The sequence below is a fragment of the Hordeum vulgare genome, chromosome 6H (assembly GCF_904849725.1).
Source record: "Hordeum vulgare subsp. vulgare chromosome 6H, MorexV3_pseudomolecules_assembly, whole genome shotgun sequence".
Lineage (NCBI taxonomy): Eukaryota > Viridiplantae > Streptophyta > Magnoliopsida > Poales > Poaceae > Hordeum > Hordeum vulgare.
The window spans coordinates 8,626,573-8,647,996 of NC_058523.1; the positions used below are offsets into that span (position 1 = coordinate 8,626,573).

The 21,424-nt window shown below is 47.8% G+C and overlaps 1 pseudogene; it reads left to right on the top strand.

Annotated features, from left to right (window-relative positions):
• The first annotated feature begins 6,828 nt into the window (after window positions 1–6,828).
• LOC123404870 lies at window positions 6,829–12,924 on the top strand (annotated as a pseudogene).
• Window positions 12,925–21,424: the final 8,500 nt, after the last annotated feature.

Consider the following 21,424-nt stretch of genomic DNA (forward strand, 5'->3'; position numbering starts at 1 on the left):
TACTAACGGATGCAAGTTTTGAAAACGGGCGGCAACGGAGATGCCGATGCCATGCAGATAATGCGAATGATGCGATGATGATGCGACAAATATAAATAGACACACGACGAAAACGGAAAGAAGGGGGAATCTTCTGGAACGTCGGCATCGGGCTGTCATAGTGGCATAGCTCGCCGATTTGCTGCTTAAGGTTGCATATAGGATTTGGTGCGACATGATATGTTCTGTTGAGGCAAAGTTGAAGCCTGGAAAATGAAGCGAGCTAGCAAAACAGCCATCTTTTTGTAGCATTGCTATTGGTTCTAAATAAAAATTTGTAACTAGAGATATTTCAACAAGGAAAACCATGAGATGGTATTGGTCACAAATCTCATCTAACATGGAAATAATTCACCCGTATGTGCTAGTAGTATCATGCAAACAAATATGCAGCGAAATATCCACCGATGGCTTGCAATTCCGGTCTCCTTATTCTTTCTAATTGTGATTGATGCAACACACCCCGATGTGTTGCAATGCCCCCGCTTGTCGTCATGCTACTCGCAAGTACAATGTCTCATCGTGTTCTCCATCGAGAACCGATGCCCTCTTTTCCAACGTCTCCTATTCTCTACTGTTTTTAGTTTCACATCCCCTTCCTCCTCCCGTATCATCTCCCTCGACCACTACCCATGTTGTCCAGATGGCATAATATATATGCATATGCCCATCTACATTAACATGTTTGATGCTTCACGACTGGTTTGATTTATTGTCTTGCATAGCACTGGTTGTTGGAATGTGAGTTCATCAATCACTCGGTACTAGAAACATGGTGCATCTCTTTCACAATCAACTGGAATTGAATAGTTGGTAAAATTGGGTCATAGGCTCTCTACATGCTTGGCTGCTTCTGTCGCACATTTCCTACGTAAATGCTGGAAGCAAATTAAATCCCGAATAAGCCATGACAAGGTGTGACTATATTTCAAATAACAATGTACACACACTCTTACAAAAGTTTTACTAAAAGAAATTATGCTATTACTATGTTGGGAGAAAAACCCCATGATGTGTATACTAATATGGACCATGAGCTGATCTTGTAGTACTACTAGCTAAGTGTGGACACGGGCTCATGAAAAGCTCTATTCCCATCATCAACTCTAGCGAGCCTTTCAAAACCTAGGTAGACCTTGTTAGGAAAGCAACTTATGTTTATTGAAGTCCCAAGGGGCATATATATATTACACAAGACTAGCTAGAGGTGCAAGGAAAGTAAACATAGACTAATAAGGATTCCTAGACTCCTAGACTAATACTAATACTTCCTAACACCCCCCTCAAATGCAAAGCGTATGCAATAGCATTGCATTTGAAGAAGTGTAATACTAACAAAAAATGATAATCCAAATCCGCGTCTTGAGAGTGTCGTCGTAGCATGAAGAGTCTTCAAAACTTGTCGAGTCGCCGAAGGAGATAACGAAGAGATGGCACATCAGAGGTAGACACCGCATCACTTGAAGATACAAGATAAGTATCAAGAGAAGATGGGTTGTCAAAAGAAGATGGCACATCAAGAGAATAAAGCATTGTGCAGAAAATCATAGTCCACGACAACCGTCGGCGAAAGAAGCTCGGCGGATAAGGCACGATGGACGTAGATCGACAATGCAAAAGAAGTCCAGAAAATCCTATAGAAAACAACAAGGGCAAATAGGCCACAAAAGTTGCATAGAAAGGATCAGGACCAAAGAAAAGGCCGATGGACTAAGGTATGGTGGACTCGCATGGCATGAGAAAACACAAAATATCAACAGATTTGGTGGACGCGGCGCAAAAAAATAGAAAACTAGAAGACACACACTAGATTAGGGATGATGGCAGCGGAAGAGAAAAAATAATATCATGGCGGCGAAGGCCAATTCCAACCAGAGTGTGCGTGAGACGGTCCTGACTGTGTAGAAGATGGTTGCTCAGTGCGGGAAGCCTGAGTCAGAATACCAGCAGTACCCGTCGAGGAAGAACCTAAAGCAGCGAGCAGACGCTTAAGTCGCAGAATATCATGCTCAGTCAAAGCGATGGCTGAAGCTGTCGAGGTAGATGACGAAGTCTCTGTAGATGATGATTGCGCCTGGCGCAAGTGTTTCTTCTTCGTGTAGCAGTGGGACTCAATATGACCATCATTGTTGCAGTAGCCGCAATATGGACGGGGACGACCTGAGCCTTGAGAAGGAGTGGGCAAGAGCGGCGGAGCACTCGAGTGAGAAGGGGTCGGTGCAGCAGGGGGCGTAGAAGTAGCCCGAGCAGCGAGCACCAAGGGAACCTCCAGCAAACCAGCACCACGTAAGCGAGTCTCCTCATCACGAATCTCAGAAAACGCCTCCATGAGAGAAACAAGGCCACGAGCAAACAACTGAGCACGCCGAGACTCAAACTCCTTACGGAGCCGAGACAAGAACTCGTAGACACGATGAAACTCCAAGTTGGCCTGGACAGCCTGGCAACAGGGGCAAGTACGACAACCTGCAGTGCGGAGAGAATCGAGTTAGCGCTAGATAGCAGAACTCTGTGCATATAAGTCATCAACAGTAGAGTCATCCTGCTGAAGAGCATGCTCCTGACAAACCACTGAGAGGTATAAGGCATCACCAGAGGGCTCATAGCGCTGACGAAGCCAAGTCCCCATCTCAAATACAGTAGGAAAGCCCAGAAACTCAGAAGCAAACTGAGGCAGAACACTAGCAGTGAGAACAGCGGCAACACGAGCATCATCATCAAGCCACTGGGTGTAAACGGACAGAGCACTATGATACACCTGAAGAGCCTCCTCATAAGCCAAAACCTTCTCATCATAAGCACGGATAGCAGCCTCATCAGCAACCTTAGCTGCATCCTTCACAGTCTGAGGAGCATCCGCAGGAAGAGCCGGAGGGATCGACGGAGTGGGAGCCACAGGAGAAACCGGACGTGGCAGACAACAAACCTCGTCAGAAAGAACACCCCATAGGCGGATGCCACGCATGTGAATGCGCATGAAGCCAATGAACTCGGTATAGTTAGTGCCATCAAAGATCACCAGACAACGAGGAACAACAACATAGCCGGATGAAGCAGACATTTTTTTTAGTCAACGAACCGCGTCAGACAGCAGGACTCGATCTGGCGATGGGGGAGCCGCCTCGATCTGGGAGAGCAACGAGACCTCGATCTGGAGAGCCCCGGACGTGATCTGAATCGCTTTGGAGGGCCCCTGCCTTGATCTGGAGAGCCTCAGACTGAGCTGGTGCGGATGGAGTCGGGGGCCAGGGGCGGCGCGATCTGACGAGGAGCCGCGTGAGGGGACCACGTCCGCGGGAGGAACAACGTCCGAGGGAGCGGCCGCCGCTGATGGTACGTCTGCGTGAGGGATAGCAACAAGGATCCACCGCGATCTGGCTGTCGCGTCGGCTGGTGGGAACAGCGTCCTCGGGCTGGTGGGAATCGCGTCCGTGGGCTGGTGGGGTCCACCGCGATGGCAACCTCGAAGCGGAACCGGGCGAAGCGGGACGGGAGACCAGAGGCAGCGGGATAGAACCCTGCTTTGCTCTCCTCCTTCGTTCCTTCAGGGGCGAGGTAGGTGGAGTCGGCCTCCAGATCGAGGAAGCGGCGGAGGAACGAGAGCCATCGGCCAGGAAGAAACCGGATCGGGAGCCAGCGGCCAGGGAGAAACCGGATCGGGAGCGAGATCCAACGGCGTTGGACAGGCGGCGGCGGGGTGGGGTAGGCTGGAGACCCGGCTGCAGCACGAGCACGATGCGAGAGGAAGCGTCGGCGAGAGAGGTTGCAGCAAGAGCGTCGGGTTCGAGGAAAAAGCACGAGTTGCGCATGCGAGAAAAAACCTAGGGCTCTAATAACATGTTAGGAAAGCAACTTATGTTTATTGAAGGCCCAATGGGCATATATATATTACACAAGACTTGAGGTGCAAGGAAAGTAAACATAGACTAATAAGGACTCCTAGACTCCTAAACTAATACTAATACTTTCTAACAGACCTGCGCTTTGCCCTATCTCGGTGCAGCTTGACAGGCTTAACAAGGTCGGTGGTGTAGGTCACTGACATGCAAGCTCGGGACGGTGGCGACACATTGTTGCTTCAATGGGATGACGAGATTAGGAGAGAAGGCAGCGTTGGTGTGGGAACCAAGTCGAGCTTTGAGAGGATATAGGAATGGTACGAAAGGGGGACATGAAGAATGAAGGCCAGGGTTTGGCTGCACTTTGTTTCATGTGGGATTGTTTTCGTGTGTCAAATTAGACCGGACATCACAGTTGTCGTGCGAAACATTCTACAGGGTTGCAAGCACATAAGCTCATGGGCTTGTCGAGCCAAGCTGGGCTTGGCCCGACGTTGAAATGAGGCTAGAACACTGGCTCGGCTTGGCTTGCTTGATTCTGGAGCCCACCGAAGTTGCAAAACCGGGATGAGCTCGTCGAGCCCAAAATCTTGCTTGGCCCATCCAACATGAGTAATAGCCTTGCAATGACCGATCGTCCGACACATGCAAATAATTCACACAACTGTTACAAAAAACCAAAACACATCAGACAAACGGTGTTGACAAGTAAAAACACCGCAAAACAGTCATCCTTTATCGATATGAATTCATCCTTGTCGCTACTACTGATTCATCCTATTCACAAGTCCGCTAGAGTTTTCGACAAAACATCTTGTGTCTCCATTTCTTTGGTGAAGAAGTATGAAAAGAAAAAATCGACAGAAAGCGCCCCACTATATACCACCATCCCCTGAAGATAAACAGAACTTTCTAGCACATGAAGTGTTTGTACTCAAAGAGGTGAATAGTGGTGAAATATACTAGCAACGCGTCTGTCGGAGAATACTCACAACATATGCCATAGGTAGGCTAAAGTCGGTGAGAACCGAAGGGACAAAGGTGGACGTTGGGAACGAGGTTGGTACACGCATGGGACACACGATGTACCCAGGTTCAGGGCTCTCCGTACAGATAATACCCCTAATCCTACCGGAGTGTTTGATGTGTATGAACAGAGTACAGGGTTGCTCCTGGAGCTGTTTTGGGAGGAGGAAGAGGGGAGCAGCTGGCTCGTCTCTGCCTCTCTCTCTGTGGTTGGTGAGTGTAGGGTGTTGTTCAACTGTGGAATGATCGGTCCCCCTGCATGGAGGGCGACCGGGGGGTTTTATAGACGAACCCGCTGGCCTACAATATGGATAAAAGGTACAAGTGTGGGACCCGGCTGGCAGCCTCGCCGGCTGGCCAGGGGCCCACTAGATTCTTGTCTTGTCGCTTGAGGGGCCCGCCGGCTGGCCAATGAAGCTCTCGCGTAAGGTTGACGCCGAGCACGCGTTGTACGTCAAGCGTCGCCCCGCGAGATTCGTCATGGGCAGGTAGTACGGCCGCCTCCACTGTTCCCCACACCGAGTGCAGTAATGGAGTGGGAGTGTGACGGTCCAACACTATGCTAGGTGATGGATCAGAGCCGGGGTAGGTCAGCGACGTGGCCGCCGACGCTCGTACCTGTCGGGCGCCCCGATCTAGTACCTTTGCTGATGCGTAGCTACCTTTAATCGTAAGGTCTTATCCCGACCAACGATCTGATGTGACTTGTGATCTTCGGGCGGCTAGCCTGCTTGGCTAGCCGGCTTCGATGCGGCAGCCTCACTCCTAGCCGGGCTGGTTGGACCAGGCCGGCTCAGAAGAGGTAGCCGCCTCGACCCTAGCCGACAGGGGTTGCCTGGCCGGCCAGAGGGATGGCCGCTTCGTCCTCTAGCCGGTAGGCGCTGCCTAGCCGACCGGAAGACTTGGGCCTTGGGGATCTATATATGTTCATGTCCTTTGGGCTGGAAATGAAGGAGCAGGCTTGATGAGCCTACCACGGGGTTATCCCCCCGACAACGTCGATGGTCCTAGATACACTTTTTAGTTACATTATGTGATCGCAACAAGGATATATAATCCAATCCTTCCTTCCATTTACAACATGGCAATCCCAAGTAAAAAGTGCACGCGGTGACTTAAAAAACACTCCCTTCATGACCAGACCTTCACCCCGTTGGGAAGAGCATCTAAACCACGCTCAACAAACATGAAACTACTGAGAAATACGATATCCACCAATAACAACCGATCGATCAACAATTCTCTTCACTAGAAGAGGGAGGGGGGGGGGCTAAAATCCAAAACATGATGAGGTGGATATGAGCGTGCATTGGTCACCTAACGTGTGAGAACATGACATGTATTCCTTCCGTTTTTAAATATAATTTTTTATAGGTTTCACTAGAAGACTATATATGAATGTATATAAATATAGTTTATAGTGTAGATTCACCTATTTTGCCTTGTATGTAGTTCATTAGTGAAATCTTTAAAAAGGCTTATATTTAAGAACGGAGGGAGTAGATGTTAGTGTGCTCCTCACATTCGGCTGCTGAAACCCGGACACATGGCGCACGAGGGGACGGTGGCGGGGAGCGATGGTGGGGCCAGAAGACTATTTTGATCAGTCATCGGGACAAAATACGGAGCTCTATGGAGAACCAGTAACCGTATAATCACCGCAACTCGTATTCAATGACCGTATTGAGCATATACTAAAATCCAGTGATCATATTGTGCTTTGGCCTTAACTTTAGTGATTGTTAGTGTATTTATCTCTACATAAAAACACACAAGGAAAACACTAAGGAGTAGTTTTGTTTTGTTTTGTGTTAGATACGGAGTAGTTCATTAGTTTGGGAATTGCGTGAAACGTAGGGAGTAGTCCATTTTAGATGGTGGTACGAGACTGACGAGTGGGGCCACATGGGTTGGGGGTTGAGCCAGACCATCGCACTTCACCCCCTTTCCCTCCCCCCCGCCGCCGCCGCCGTCGCCGCGCTCGCCATCTTCCCTCTCCACCGCGGCGCCGCCATGTTCCGGCTCCGCCACAACGTTCTCTCGCATATCCTCTCGTCTCGCTCCGCATCTCCCGCCTCCCAGATCCACCGCCTCATCTCCGCCGCCGTCTCCCCCAACCCTACCGGCTTCGCCGTGGAAGAGTACCTCGTCGCCACCTGCGGCCTCACCCGACCGCAGGCCGCCAAGGCCTCCGCCAGGCTCTTCCACCTCAGGTCCCCTACCAAGCCCGACGCCGTGCTCGCCTTCCTCGCCGGCCTCGGCCTCTCCGGCGCCGACATCGCCGCCCTCATCGCCAAGGATCCACAGTTCCTCTGCGCCAAAGTGGAGAGGACCCTGGCCCCCGTCGCCGTCGGGCTCGCCTCTCTCGGCCTGTCGCGTCCCGAGATCGCCCGCCTGGTCTCCCTCAGCGGCCGCCGGTTCCGGTGTACATCCACCGTCTCCAACGTGCACTACTACCTGCGCTTCTTCGGCTCCTCCGAGAACCTCCTCCGGGTTCTTAAGCGCGGCTCCTGCCTTCTCTCGTCCGACCTCGAGAGGGTGGTCAAGCCCAATGTCTCCTTCCTGCGCGAGTGCGGGCTAGCTGACCGCGACATTGCCAAGTTGAGCATCTCTCAGCCGTGGATGCTCGTCGCCAGCCCGGAACGCCTCCGGGCGATGGCGGCATGCGCAGAAGGTATAGGCGTGCCCCGTGGCTCCGGGATGTTCAGGCAAGCGTTGCAGGCCGTCGCATTCCTCAGCGCGGAGAAGATAGCCGCCAGAGTAGACTTCTTGAAGAGCGTGTTCAAGTGGTCGGATTCTGAGGTGGGCATTGCTGTTTCCAGGGCTCCGAGGGTGCTGATCACCTCCAAGGACTTTCTGCGGAGCAGGTCAGAGTTCCTCGTCTCCGAGGTGGGGTTGGAGCCGACTTACATTGCTCAACGGTCCGTAATTCTCTGTTACAGCCTAGAGGGCCGGCTGAGACCCCGTCATTATGTTATGAAGCTCCTTAAGGAAAATGGATTGCTGAAGCATGATCGGAGCTACTTTGCTGCAGTCGTAGTGAGCGATACCGATTTCATAAAGAAGTACATACGCCCTTACCTGGAAGTTGTGCCGCACCTAGCTGAAGACTATGGTGCCGCTTGCAAAGGGGAAGTGCCGACTAATTTCAGATTCACGTAAGCCAAGAACGGGCCATGAAAATTCCTAACTGTGTGCTGGTTGTCCGATGCTGTATGCTTGTTAGATGCTGGGTTGGTGGTCATTGCTAATGTGTGATGAAACTGATAATTTGGTTCCTGAATCATGATATGTAATGCCATCATCATTCAGTAGAGAGGAAGCCATGGCCTGGTTATGAATTTGTCTGTCCTTGTTCATGTTTGTAAACACACGTATTGGATGCTGGTGCATTCTGCATTGCATTAACGATTTGAAGCCATTGATCATATTACAAATAACTACTTGGCCGTAGGATGAAATGTGCAGGACTCACATCTGTCAAGGTTATCTGCTAAAGAGAGATGCTCACTTAACTAAACAACAAACTTTCAGAAAATGGAGGAGGGCCGGCATCATTTAAATTTAACTAAAGTTAGGTGTCTCTGTTCATTTTTATGCTAGCAATGTTACTGACACAATGGAGAAGTACTCGCTGCGAGTAATGTTATCTTGACAAAGAGGAACTAATTTTGTATTGTGTGTATTGTGGATTTTCATGCTCTGCACCAAATGGAGAAGTTGTTTGTGGCATAGATAAAAAAAACAATACATTTTGTGCCAAGCGAAAAGCGGCCGGAAAATATATAGGAGCATACTGAACTCAGGATTTGAATCAGAGCTGAAAGTTAACGCTGAATCTGTGTGTCTCTTGACATGATGGCTGAACTCTGCCCTTACACCTTGGTTGAGTGTGATGCTCTCTATAGTAAGCATGTATTTTACAATATTTACTGAGAAAATGGTCCAGTCCCGATAGATTGGCACATTTTATACTATGACTGAGATATTGATCTAGATCATCTGCAAGAATAGAAAATGTGTGCATCGTGTAGTTCATTAAAACATGTATTTACCTACTGTTTGGTTCATGCTTGCAGGATTTGACAATAGCTGCCTTCCATAGCCCTCACCCCTTCCTCTTGACATCAAGGGAGATTTAACTATGTATTTGGAAGTATATATGTTTTTGATCCAAGCTTTTATCGCGCGCCTAAAGATTCAGTCTGCTTAGCCATTGACAGTGGCATTTATGCAGAGCAAGCATTTGTGTTCTTGTTACTTACAAAGTTGTGACCATCCTGTGATTTTGCAAGTTTATTTTGCCGTTTGTGATGATGTGACTACATGCTCCCCGAACTTGAGTCCCGTTGCAGCTTGCAGTTGCCGCTGCCCTCACTCACTGTCTCTGTAGCTAAGAGCATCTCCAGCCGCGCCGCCAACAGGCCCTCAGGCCCCTTTTTAGTCGTGGCGCTAAAATATCCGCCCAATCGCGTCCCTAGGACGTCATTTTTCGTCGGTTGGGCCCATTTTTAGACCGGCGATACCAGGCCAAACCCAGCGCCTTGGGAGGCATTTGGGGGCTCCGGCGGAAGGAAAAGCTGCGTGTGGGACACCACTGCTAGGCGAGAATCCCCCTTCCCCCTCCAGATTCACCCTCGTACGTCACAGGACGCCGCGCCTCCATGCCAATCCCGGCGCCGCCCACCTGCGCACAGTCGCTGCCCCGCCGCTAGAAGAGGCCATTTCCCTGCCGATTTCATGGCAGCCTCCCATCCCGCTATCCTGGGTGCGCTTTCAAGGCCACGCAGCCCGGGATACCGACGGCTGCCCATCCACCACGGCCGCCAGGTGTTCGGCGATTTGCTTGATCGGCCATCGCCTCAGACGACGAGGACACGTTCGCGGCTCTGATGGAGGAGGAAGCCGAGGACGACACCGTCGACGAAGAGCACCTCATGATCCTGGCCACACAGGACCTATGGATTTGGCACTTCTTCTTTATTATGCTAGGAACTCACAATGACATCAACGTACTGCAGTGCTCGAATGTCTTTGTAAACCTTGTTGAAGGTCATATGCTCCTCCGATGAACTTCGAGGTCAATGGATGCCACTACAACAAGGGATACTATCTAGCAGATGGTATTTATCCGAGATGGTTCACATTTATGAAGACTATCTCAAAACCCGTGGCAGGAGGCAAGAAGTCACACTTTGCTAAGTGCAAGGAGGCTTGCAGGAAGGATGTAGAGCGAGCATTTGGTGTGCTTTAATCTCGATTTGCTATTATCCGGTATCCTGCTCTGACCTGGTAGAAATCTCAGATGTGGGAGTCAGTGTCATCTTGCAGAACATGATCATTGAGAGAGAGCAGGAAGAACCAATTTTTGACAATGAACCATATTTTCGACAGGGTCCTCTTACAATCAAAGATCACCACGTACCGACAACATGGGATGGCTTTCTCAATATGCACTAGGAGATCTGAGAGCCACAACGCATCAAGAACTACAGGACGATCTGATGGAGCACTTATGGAGGCTCAAGGGCAATGCCTAGTTCGATTTGTTATAATTCGTGTTCAAAAGGTGAGCCAAATTTGGGCCAAACTTTGGCCGAATTTGCGCTGGAATTGGACCAAAAGCGGCATTTGAGGGGCGGCTGGAAACCTGAGCCCCCATATCAAATTTAGCGCCCGTTTGGCCCCAAGCGACGCTATTTCACGACCTTGTGTGTGTGGGGGGGGGGGGACGGCTGAAGATGCTCTAACACTCGGCGTGCCTTAAGTGAGGAGAGAGGCGGACACTACGTGTTTGAGGAAATGCCAAGAGAGAGGGAAGAGGAGGAAGAAGAAGATTGTGGGCCTCATTTGTAATAACGTTCAACTTAACGGTAAAAAAAATAAGCAGAGTTAACTTTCTTGCCACATCAGCCATGGCGTGTGGGTCCCCCATGTCATAAACGTGTTTAAATCATCTAAACTAGCCATTATTTGAAAGTGGTCGCTTTTAGTCATAAATTAATGAATTTTTGGTCAAATTTTCAAATGCCATAGTTCTCTAGGACGGCAGCGGTAGTTTTTTTTTCCTGTTGTCAAAACACTCTATTTTTTCCGTGGGTACCAAAACACTCTATTAAAGCTTCATACCAAGTGTTGTCGAAGAAAATGGACCTTATGTATGGTATACCAATGTATGAAATCTACATAACTTTTTGCCATGTACCTATGCAGTACAGTATACTCGACATCAAGACTGGCCATGCATATTGTTAATCACTTAACCATGCTTATTGTTCTATAACTTTTTTTTTTTGAGAAACACGTATCCCTATCATTCTAGTCCTTTTTTTTGAGGAACACATATCCTATCATTCTAGTCTTATTTCTTTCAGAAACACATGTCCTATAATTCTAGTCCCTTTTTTTTTTGAGAATTGTCCTATCATTATGTCACTGGGAAATTCCTGTACGCTTGTCACTCCAGCCCAGCCCAGCCCATCCCAGCCCAGTCACATTCTTAGTAGGGAGACTGACGTGTGGGGTCATCAAAGGTCGAACAGACCAGATCGCTCTCCTGCTGACCGTCGTTCCCCATCTCCTCCCTCGCCGCCGGCGCCGCCATGCTCAGCCTGAGTAGCCGCGTCCTCGCCCATCTCCTCTCGTCTCCAGCCACCTCCACCATATCACCTCTCGGCCGCCTCATCTCCGCGGCCGCTCCCGCCGTTCCCCCCAACCCTAGCAGCTTCGCCGTGGAGGAGTACCTCGTCGCCACCTGCGGCCTCACACAAGCGCAGGCCGTCAAGGCCTCCGCCAAGATCTCCCACCTCAAGTCCCCCGCCAAGCCCGACGCCGTGCTCGCCTTCCTCGCCGGCCTCGGCCTCTCCGCCGCCGACGTCGCCTCCCTCGTCGCCAGGGACCCGCAGCTCCTCTGCGCCAAAGTGGAGAAAACCCTGGCCCCCAAGGTCGCGGGGCTCACCGGCCTCGGTCTCTCGCGTCCCGAGATCGCCCGCATCGCCTTCCTCGCCGGCGACGGACTCCGCAGGAGAAACATAGTCTCCAAGCTGCACTACTACCTGCCCCTCTTCGGCTCCTCTGAGAACCTCCTCCGGGTTCTCAACAAGGACTCATACCTTCTCTCCTCTGACCTCGAGAGGCTGGTCAAGCCCAATGTCGCCTATCTTCGCGAGTGCGGGCTAGGTGCTTGCGATATTGCCAAGCTCTCCGCGCATAAGCCATCGCCGCTCAACATCAGCACCGAGCGCATCCGGACAGCGGTCGCGTGGGTCGAAGGCCTTCTTGGTGTACCCCGTGGATCTCCGATGTTCAGGCATGCGCTACAGGCTGTTGCGTTCTTCAGCGAGGACAAAATCACTGCCAAAGTAGAGCTCTTGAGGAAAACATTCACGTGGACGGATGCCGAGGTGGGCATCGCTCTTTCTAAGGCTCCAAAGCTGCTGACGAGGTCCGAGGAGTCGCTGCAGCACAGGTCCGAGTTCCTCATATCTGAGGTTGGCTTGCAACCGGCTTACATTGCTCAACAGCCCGCAATTGTCTGTTACAGCCTAGAGGGCCGGCTTAGGCCCCGGTACTATGCTGTAGAGTTTCTCAAGGAAAATGGATTGCTCAAGCGCAACCCGAGCTACGGCACTGTTTTTAAGGACACGGAAAAGGCATTTAGGGACAAGTTCATATGCCCTCATAAGGAAGCTGTACCACACCTTGCAGAGGACTATGATGCTGCTTGTAAAGGGGAACTGCCGACTAATTTCAGATTCACACGAGCCAAGAACGTACTATGATGTACTTGTCTGCTGGTTGTCCGCTGTTGTATGACCGTTAGATGCTTGGTTGGTTGTTGGTAACGTGTGATGGAATTGATAATTCGATCCCTGAATACTGGTATGTAATGCTATCACTCATCAGTGGGTTGGTTATGAACTTTCTCGTCCCCATTCATGTTCTAAACACAAGTATTGGGACTAAGTAAGTGGGAGATCAGTCCATTCTGCAATGCATTAAAATGTCAGTTTTCAAGTTAGTTGCTGGTGCATTGAGACAATGAGCCACATAAGGTCTTCTTCATGTGGGTAATGCACTCCTACTGTTCTATTGATGTTTTTGCAATTCATAATGGATAATTGGAGGATCAATCTGATACCTGTCCTAAATTTAGGTAAATAGTCTTCTGGTACGGTCAATTCACTTGTCTTAGCCTTAATCTATTTTTCAGTTGTGGTTTGATATAAAAGCATTTTGGTTTTCTCACATGCAGATTCATAGTGATCTGTCTTTGCTGTAACTAACGAAATAGATGTATATTCATTCAACTATAGAAAGTGTCTGGAAGTGAGTTCTCCTCTAGTTGGATCAGAGGTAACCATTTGGAGCAATTGGTCATATTGGAAGTACCTATTAGGTTGCAGGATCAAATGTGGGGGGCTCCCATATGTACAGGTTATCTGCTAAAGAGAGATGACATAACTAAACATCGAACTCTCACTTGGAGGATGTCTGGCAACTTGGCATCATTTAAGTTCAAGCAAGTAAATTTAGGTTTCTCTGTTTATTTTTATGCTGGTAATGTTATTGATACCAGTAACTTTATCGGCACAAAGAAGGACTAATTTTGTATTGTGTGGTTGTAGATTTTCATGCTCTGCACCATGGCCATAAATTATGTGTTTATTGTGGATAGCTTTAGTTTTTTTAGTTTATTACTGTGTTCTGGTCCCGTGGTTAATTCTTTGTGCCAAGCACCACGAGGATGTTCACTAGCAACTACTTGGTGTTTCTTCCTTCTGTGTGCATCTTCTTTAGTTTTGTGTAAAATCAGTGGTTAATTTATTGCTTTGGTCGGTGTGATTGTGAATATAGGCACCAAACCGCTGGTATCATGTACATCCATGCTCTGAATACATGGTCTGAAACTCTGCAGACACTGCAGGTTCTTGATTACTTCCCCGTAGTATCTTGTTTATTTGATGCATAGTCTGCTAGCCTTCTGGGGCAGATTACTTCCAACTGGCCACATAATCTGCACTTGAGTTAGTTTTTACCATCTTGGGTGTTCATCTGGAGGAAGATATCATTGACGGATAGTAAAATTTGATATCTGTGTCTGTATGATTCTCGCCAAGGAAAATTAAGGATTTGAACCATGTCTGATCCAAAAACGCAAAGAACTCCAGTACTTTCTTTAACCTCCAAAGTAACTGCCAAAGCATGCTAAAATTAGTTTAAATTTTAATTGTCAAGCAGATAGGTTGTAGTTGTCACGGTCTGTTTTTTGTAACAATGTAAGCATTTCAGAGCTGGCCGTACTTCAACCTATCATACATCAGTTATTGCTACATGTCATTTTGCCGTGTTGTCAATGCTCTACTTATTTTACTTGTCAATGCAGGGTTATGGAAAGGCTCCCGGGGGTAATAATTGATTTTGTTGGAGATGGACCTTAAAGATGCACCGTTGTTCAACTGCCAACTATTTGTTGTTTTCAGTAAGACACAGCCCTTTTGAAGTCTTACGGTGATTTTTCCTCCTAGGTTCCATTAACATTTTGTTGCTTTGTTGGCAATGATAAAGAATATTTTGTCGCAGTCCATGCAGTAAATCTATATGACGCATCATACACTGGAGTGTTTTTATGTTTCATCGGTTTTTTTTCTGAACTATGATACTATTGAAGCTCAACTGTACATTGACCTTGACTTGTTCTGCCCGGCGTAACACGGTAACTGGTTGCAGAGTCCAGTGAGGAGCACTAGTGTTTTCCGCCAGTTAATTAAGATGCATGCACTCCTGAAAGGAGTGTTGACAGCTTGTGCATGTAGAGGGGAGGGATGAATTGATCTGGACATGTGCAATAATAGGAGTTGGCAAGTTGAATGAAAATCTGGTCCGCTTTAATCAATTCGTACATTGATGATTTCCGTGATTCGTCCTCCTCAACACATGTTGAATAGGCTAAACTTGCGTATGTAGACAATTTGAATTCTGAATGCAATGTATGTAAACAATCAAATTTCCGTCTTGAATAAGAGCTGAAAGTTGTTACCTCTGTGAATCTTTCAGACTTGACGGGTCAATCCTCTTACAAATGATGCCGTTCTATCTTCAGTGAGACCACACCTTGTGAATCTCGATCTGTGTGCCTTTCTGGGTCTGATTCCACCAAGGTTTCCAAATGTTCATATTCGCTTAAGAGATTTTGACAAGTGTCATCATGTTGCTTGTGATTTTCCCTGGACTTTTTTTTTTGCGGGAAGACTTGTTTTGAATATTGTAATAGGGAAGTAAACAAGATTGCTCATGAGCTTTCTAGATTGGCTTGGTTCAATTCTACCAGTGCTTGGTTGGAGTAATCACCAAGCGAAATTGTACCTTCCTCAATTGGCGAGATGTAACCGTTATATCAAGTTAACAAATGGGTTTGCTTGTCTTTTATATAAATAAACTCTAGGGGAAAACTTGTTACACTTATGGCTTGACATTAGTCACTCGAAGAATGGTTACAGATAGGCGATCGCTGGGAGTGGCAGACCTATGACAAAATTACTGGAGGTGCCAAACATCAATACGTAAGCAAAATAAGTATGATTGTGCCTAAACGTTGTAGTAAATTTAACGTGAATTGAGATTAAATATAATAAACTAGTTGCCACGGCATCCACGGCAGCCCCCCTAGATCTGCCCCTGGTCGCTGGAGGGCTTGTTCATAGTGTTTTAGTGTGATTACATCGCTTGCAATTCATGGCCGGATTGATGCCCATGATTGCATATGTTCTTAGCGATATCCTTTGTGTGTGTGTATGTGTCCTTTTTTCGACAATCATTTTGTGTTGTTGAAAGAGGAAGGAAAAAAACTCAAAAATATTATAAGAACAAAAAGAAATACATAGTAAAAAAAAGCGCAATTTTTTTCTAGACAAGTTACCCAGCCCAGCCCAGCAAATCAGAGAGACTGAGGCGTGTGGTCACTCTGTCGTCATCAAAGGTCAGACGACGAGACCAGATCACCCAAATCCTCTTACCGTCGCACCGGCCGGCCGTCGTTCCCCATTCCTTCCCTCGCCGCCGGTGTTCCCCATTCCATCCCTCGCCGCCGGCGCCATCGCGCCGCGGCAGCGGCATGCTCCGGATCCGTAGGTGCGTCTGTTTTTTTAAAAGTACTACGTGTTTTGTAGTAAATTCGAAAAGCTTATGTGAAAATTGAAAAAAATAATATCAAAACTAGCACCCCGTCGGCCTCTGGTTGGCCGACAGGGGTCCTGTCGGCTGGTGGGAGGCCGAAGAGGACACGTCGGCCTCCAGGAGGCCGAAGAGCCCCTGATAAGGCCGACCGAGCCCTTCTTCCTCCTCAGTCGATGGCTCCTCTTTTCTCTCTCTCTCTCGTTTTTCTTCCCTCATTTTGCCCCCTCCGATCTCTTCCATCCTCCATCCATTTTCCTATTCAATCCGCTGAAACAATAGATCATACCCATCTCCACCGGCCTACCTACGGTCTCATTTTGTGCCATGGGGTAGTTTTTTATTCATTTGGAGTAGCCATGGTGGGGTGGTGGAGGTGTGGATGGTGAGGTGAGGAGGTGGTGTGGTGCAGAGGAAGAAGAAGGTGGAGAGGAAGAAGAAGGGGACACACACGTAGGAGGTATATCGATTTTTTACTGTAGGTTTTTTTAGTGTTGGTTTATTTATTATACATATGTTTATTTTTGTATAAATTTGTTCGTTGCGAATAATGACAAGCTGGCAATGTGTGACAGGTGAAAATGTCTGAATCCGTAAATTTGACTGTTTATTACGACCCTGGTAATGTTCAGTATAATGAGTTGGGGGTTGATCTTAGCGATTTTTAAAAAGGCGTCCTGACACTTTCAGACCTGGATAGACTGGACATTAGGCAGTTGAAGCACTGATTGACTACTAGTTTGGGCTGGATCCTGAAGTCTGTTCCATCAGTATTCATGCACTGTAGACCAAATCCTGTAAAAATGTCAAGTGGGAGATGATGCCGATAGATAGAAGCCAGCATTGGTTGTCCCTGTTAAGTTGTTCTAGAGACCGAAGAATCCACCTATACCCTAGTGCAACAAGTGGTGAAGGAGGAGAATTTCGTACAAGTCAACGTGGGGGTATGAACAAGTACAGTGTAGTCAAGGGGATAACGAGATTTATGTATCCGGGTCACACCCACCGGATGTGGATGCTAGCTAGCCAAGCCGAGAAAGAGTCATATTATGTGCCACACAATGTTAGTAGTGGTCATGATACTGGGCAGAGTATTCAGTCGATACTATTAGCTGGCTCTGGTGTTGCTGATGGGGATGAGAAAGGCGATGAAATGCAGAGGGTGATGGAGGAAGAGAACGAGGATGGGTTTGCGGAGGATCTGGATTCTGAAAATTCTGAGGATGAAGTGAAGGTACCAATTCCTTCTGCATGGGATCAGGACATAGCCGTCGGCATTACTGTCAACGATGGACATGAGACTCCATGGCAATATAATATTAACCAAGTCCAGATCGGGGCTATGTTTGACACAAAGAAAAATTTGAAGTATGCGGCGATAAAGTGGGCTGTGTCTACGCAAAGGGTTTTCCGGACACACATATCGAGTCCAACAAAATATACCGTGAATTGTGTTGAAATTGGTTGTATTGCGAAGGTGCACGGGCACGTGCCGAAGTATAACAACCACTGGGTTGTCACCAATGTGGTCCCACATAATTGTGTAAGGAAAAACTTGTTGGTTCGTCATCCAAACCTGACTTCAACTCTCATAGCGCAACTCGTGTATACTAAGATAGTTGGGGACAAAGATATGGAAGAAAAACATATCCAGAAAGCAGTGAAGGTCAAATGGAATTATTACATTCCATATGGGAAGGCTTGAAGGGCTAAGCCGAAGGCTATGGAGGAAAGATTTGGGACGTTCTTCGACTCATATGATAATGTTGTCCGTCTCCTTGACATACTGAAGGAGAGGAATCCCGGCACTTATATTAACATACAACACACGAGGTTGGATATTATACCATATTACAAGGTGTTGAAACGAGTATTCTTCTCTTTCGGTTTGTGCATCGAAGCTTTCCGGCATTGTCCTCCTGTGATGTTTGTGATGGTACATTCCTGACTGGTCAGTACAAAGGGCAAATCCTGACTGCTATTGGTGTGGACGGAAACAACCAAATCATCCCACTAGCCATGGCATTTGTGGAGGGTGAGAACTTTCTGAGTTGGGTATGGTTCTTCCGACAAGTTAAAATTGCGACCGTGAAGGACCGACCAAACGTGTGTGTAATTCATGACAGACATCCTGGTATATTAAAGGTCGTGAAGACACTAAGTAATCCAACAGCTGATGAGCCAACACCTTGGAAGGACTTGCAAAGCCGGTGGTGCATGCGCCATTTGGATGCAATTTTTTTCTCACGGTTCAAGAACAAACGGTTGATGAACTTGTTCAAAAAGTTATGCAAGCAGAACCAGCAGCGCAAATACGAATTTATTTGGTCAAAACTAGATGAGTTTACTAACAAGCGGGTCCTTGCTGGGAAGAAAATGGAAAAAGACCAGGTTAAATTAACAACACTCATTGCGGAGCTAGAGGAGCCAATAGGTCTTTGTGATTTGCCAGCAATTGACCCTCCTAATACGAAGAGAAAGAAGGGCAGGGCAATAAAGAATTTTTTTTAAGTGGATAGAGAAAGAGCCTCCAATGAATTGGTCTTTGCTGCATGACACCCATGGAGCCAGATATGGCCACATGACAACCAATCTTGCAGAGGTGTATAACTTTGTACTCAGAGGGAATAGAGCATTGCCACTAACAGCTATTGTTGAGGGTGTATTCCATGAGAATTTGAGATATTTTAAAGAAAGGCACGAGTTAGCAAAGAAGCATATTGCAGTTAATCAGAACACACCTTATTGTAGCCGTGTCATGGAGTACATGGATCAGAAGATAAAGAAATAAAAAAAGTACACTGTCACGCTCATATGTAATCAGGAAAGGAGGTATGAGGTTCAGCTTCCTACTGATGGTTTTGGTTCTGCAAATGAACAAACCGCAGTTGTTGCACCTGCCTTGCTCACATGTGTTGGCTGCCTGTGGACAGATTGAGTTAGACACTATCTCCTTTGTTTCACCGTACTATTCAAAAGAGGCAGTACTCAATGCCTGGACAGGTGAGATGACAGGGTTTAGAGTCGTCGGCAATTTCAACAAGGTTAACGATGGTGAGAGAGTATACATCCCGGATCCTGGACTCCGGCGAACTAGCAGGGGCAGACGTTAGGTAAAGCGCATCCGAAATGATATGGACCAATCTGAAGCTGGTGGAGCAACCACACAGTGTTTGCTCTGCGCGGCTTATGGACATAGGATGAAATATTGCTCCGACCAAACAAAAGACGGTGCTTCCACATCGACGAGTGCTACAACAGTAGCAAGAGGTGGTCGTGGCAATCGTGGTGGACGTGGCAGTCGAGGCTGAAGGGGTGGATGAGTAATAAATAACTCAGAAGCTACATAATGTGTCGGCCTAGGTTTTAATTTGTACTATGTCTACACTATGTTTTAATGTGTACTATGTCGGATTATGTTTGCACTATGTTTTAATTTGTAATATGTCTGCATGAGCTTAGTTAAAAATATAATTACTGATACTACTGGATAATTCAATACAAATTCTAGTGAAAGGTGGAGCTGGGGAGCATGGAGGATGGGGAGGGCGAAAAGAGTGGTAAAAGGAGAAAGGAAGGAGGGGGGCTTACATATATAGGGGCTCTTCGGCCTCCTGGAGGCCGACGGCAGGCTCTTCGGCCACGACTGGGCCGACCGGTCCTCTTCAGCCTCTCGCCGGCCGACAGGCCCCCTTCGGCTCACCAGAGGCCGACGGGGTGCTAGTTCTGTTTTGTTTTTAATTTTGACATATGCTTTTCTATTTTGATACACAATCGGTAGTACTTTTGAAAAAAAATCGGTGCGGCCTCTCCCACCCCATATCTTCTCTAGCCGCCTCTCCCGTATTACATCTCCGCCGCCTCATCACCGCCGCCGCTTCCCCGGATCCTAGAAGGTTCCCCGTGGAGGAGTACCTCGTCGCCACCTGCGGCCTCACCCGACCACAGGCCGCCAAGCTTCCCCACCTCAAATCCCCCGCCAAGCCCGACGCCGTGCTCGCCTTCCTCGCCGGCCTCGGCCTCTCCACCGCCGACGTCACAGCCCTGGTCGCCAAGGACCCACGGCTCCTCTGCGCCCAAGTGGAAAAAGCCCTGGCCCCCAACGTCGCGGGGCTCACCGGCCTCGGTCTCTCGCCTTCTGAGATGGCGCGCCTCGTCTCGGTTGCCGGTGCCAAATTCTGCAATAGATCCATCATCTCCAAGCTGCACCGCTACCTGCCCCTCTTCGGCTCCTCCGGGCGCTCAAGTGTGGCTCCCGCCTCCTATCGGCCGATCTCAACCGGTGGTCAAGCCTAATTCTAAGTGTACATAACTTTGTGTTCCTGCCATTCAGAGAGTTGCAAATGCAAATGACACTGAGATTGCTGATGGTGGTGCACTGGAGAAAACGTGAGTTCAAATTTTACACACGGACACGTTCGTCCGTGAAAATGCAACGCGAGTTTGATTTTTTACTGAATACTCACTCCATGTTATAAGTGAGCGCAGGTGCCAAGCCAGCAAATATAATAAATTTGATAATTCGAGTTACAGAAAAGGTCATTCGATGTTTGGTGCTGCCATCAATAGACACCCATCCTACATTGGGCTCTTCCACGCCGGACCTTGCGAGTATGTATAATATCTCTAACACACTAGTTACAGCATGATGACCAGGAGGTTAATCACTAGTTAGTACTCCCAAGTTGATCTAATTAATTCAGCCGAGGTAGCACTGACCGACTTGGCACCGATTACCTTAACAATCAGAGTTTCAAGGCTACACTAGTATCAACAAGTGGAGTTGTACAGAATCACTCGGTTGAAGATCAATAATAATAGTTCATTCCTACATTTTCACAACCATTTGGTCTTATGTTTTTCCTGTTGTCTCCTATTCCCACGGCTTTGTGCATCCTTTTTGTTCATTTCTCATCCTCTCCTCATCTACTTTGTACACGAGTTTCACCTACTTGACGTACTAAGAAGCTAGTGCTGCTAACATGTAGAAGTGAAGTGGGGCAATATAATTTGATACCTAGTCGAGCCAAGGTAGTGGTATATATAGTGGTATAAATGAAGGGTACAAGTGGAATGATGCACTGGCATTTGCTATCTAGTTAGCTTACCCGACTAAACTTTCTGTGTGCGTCCAACACTTCCATGACCGTCGGATATGTTTTAACGGGGCTGCTCCTGAGTAAGCATCATTATAGTACATGTTTGCATGTGAGAAAGAAGATTTTTTTTAACACAGTACAATCACAAGAGCTCATATACACGCGCATATACTCACCCCTATGAAAGCACATACGCAGACCCTACCCCTATTTGCACCTTCGAAAGACCGAGCCGATATATCAACCTTA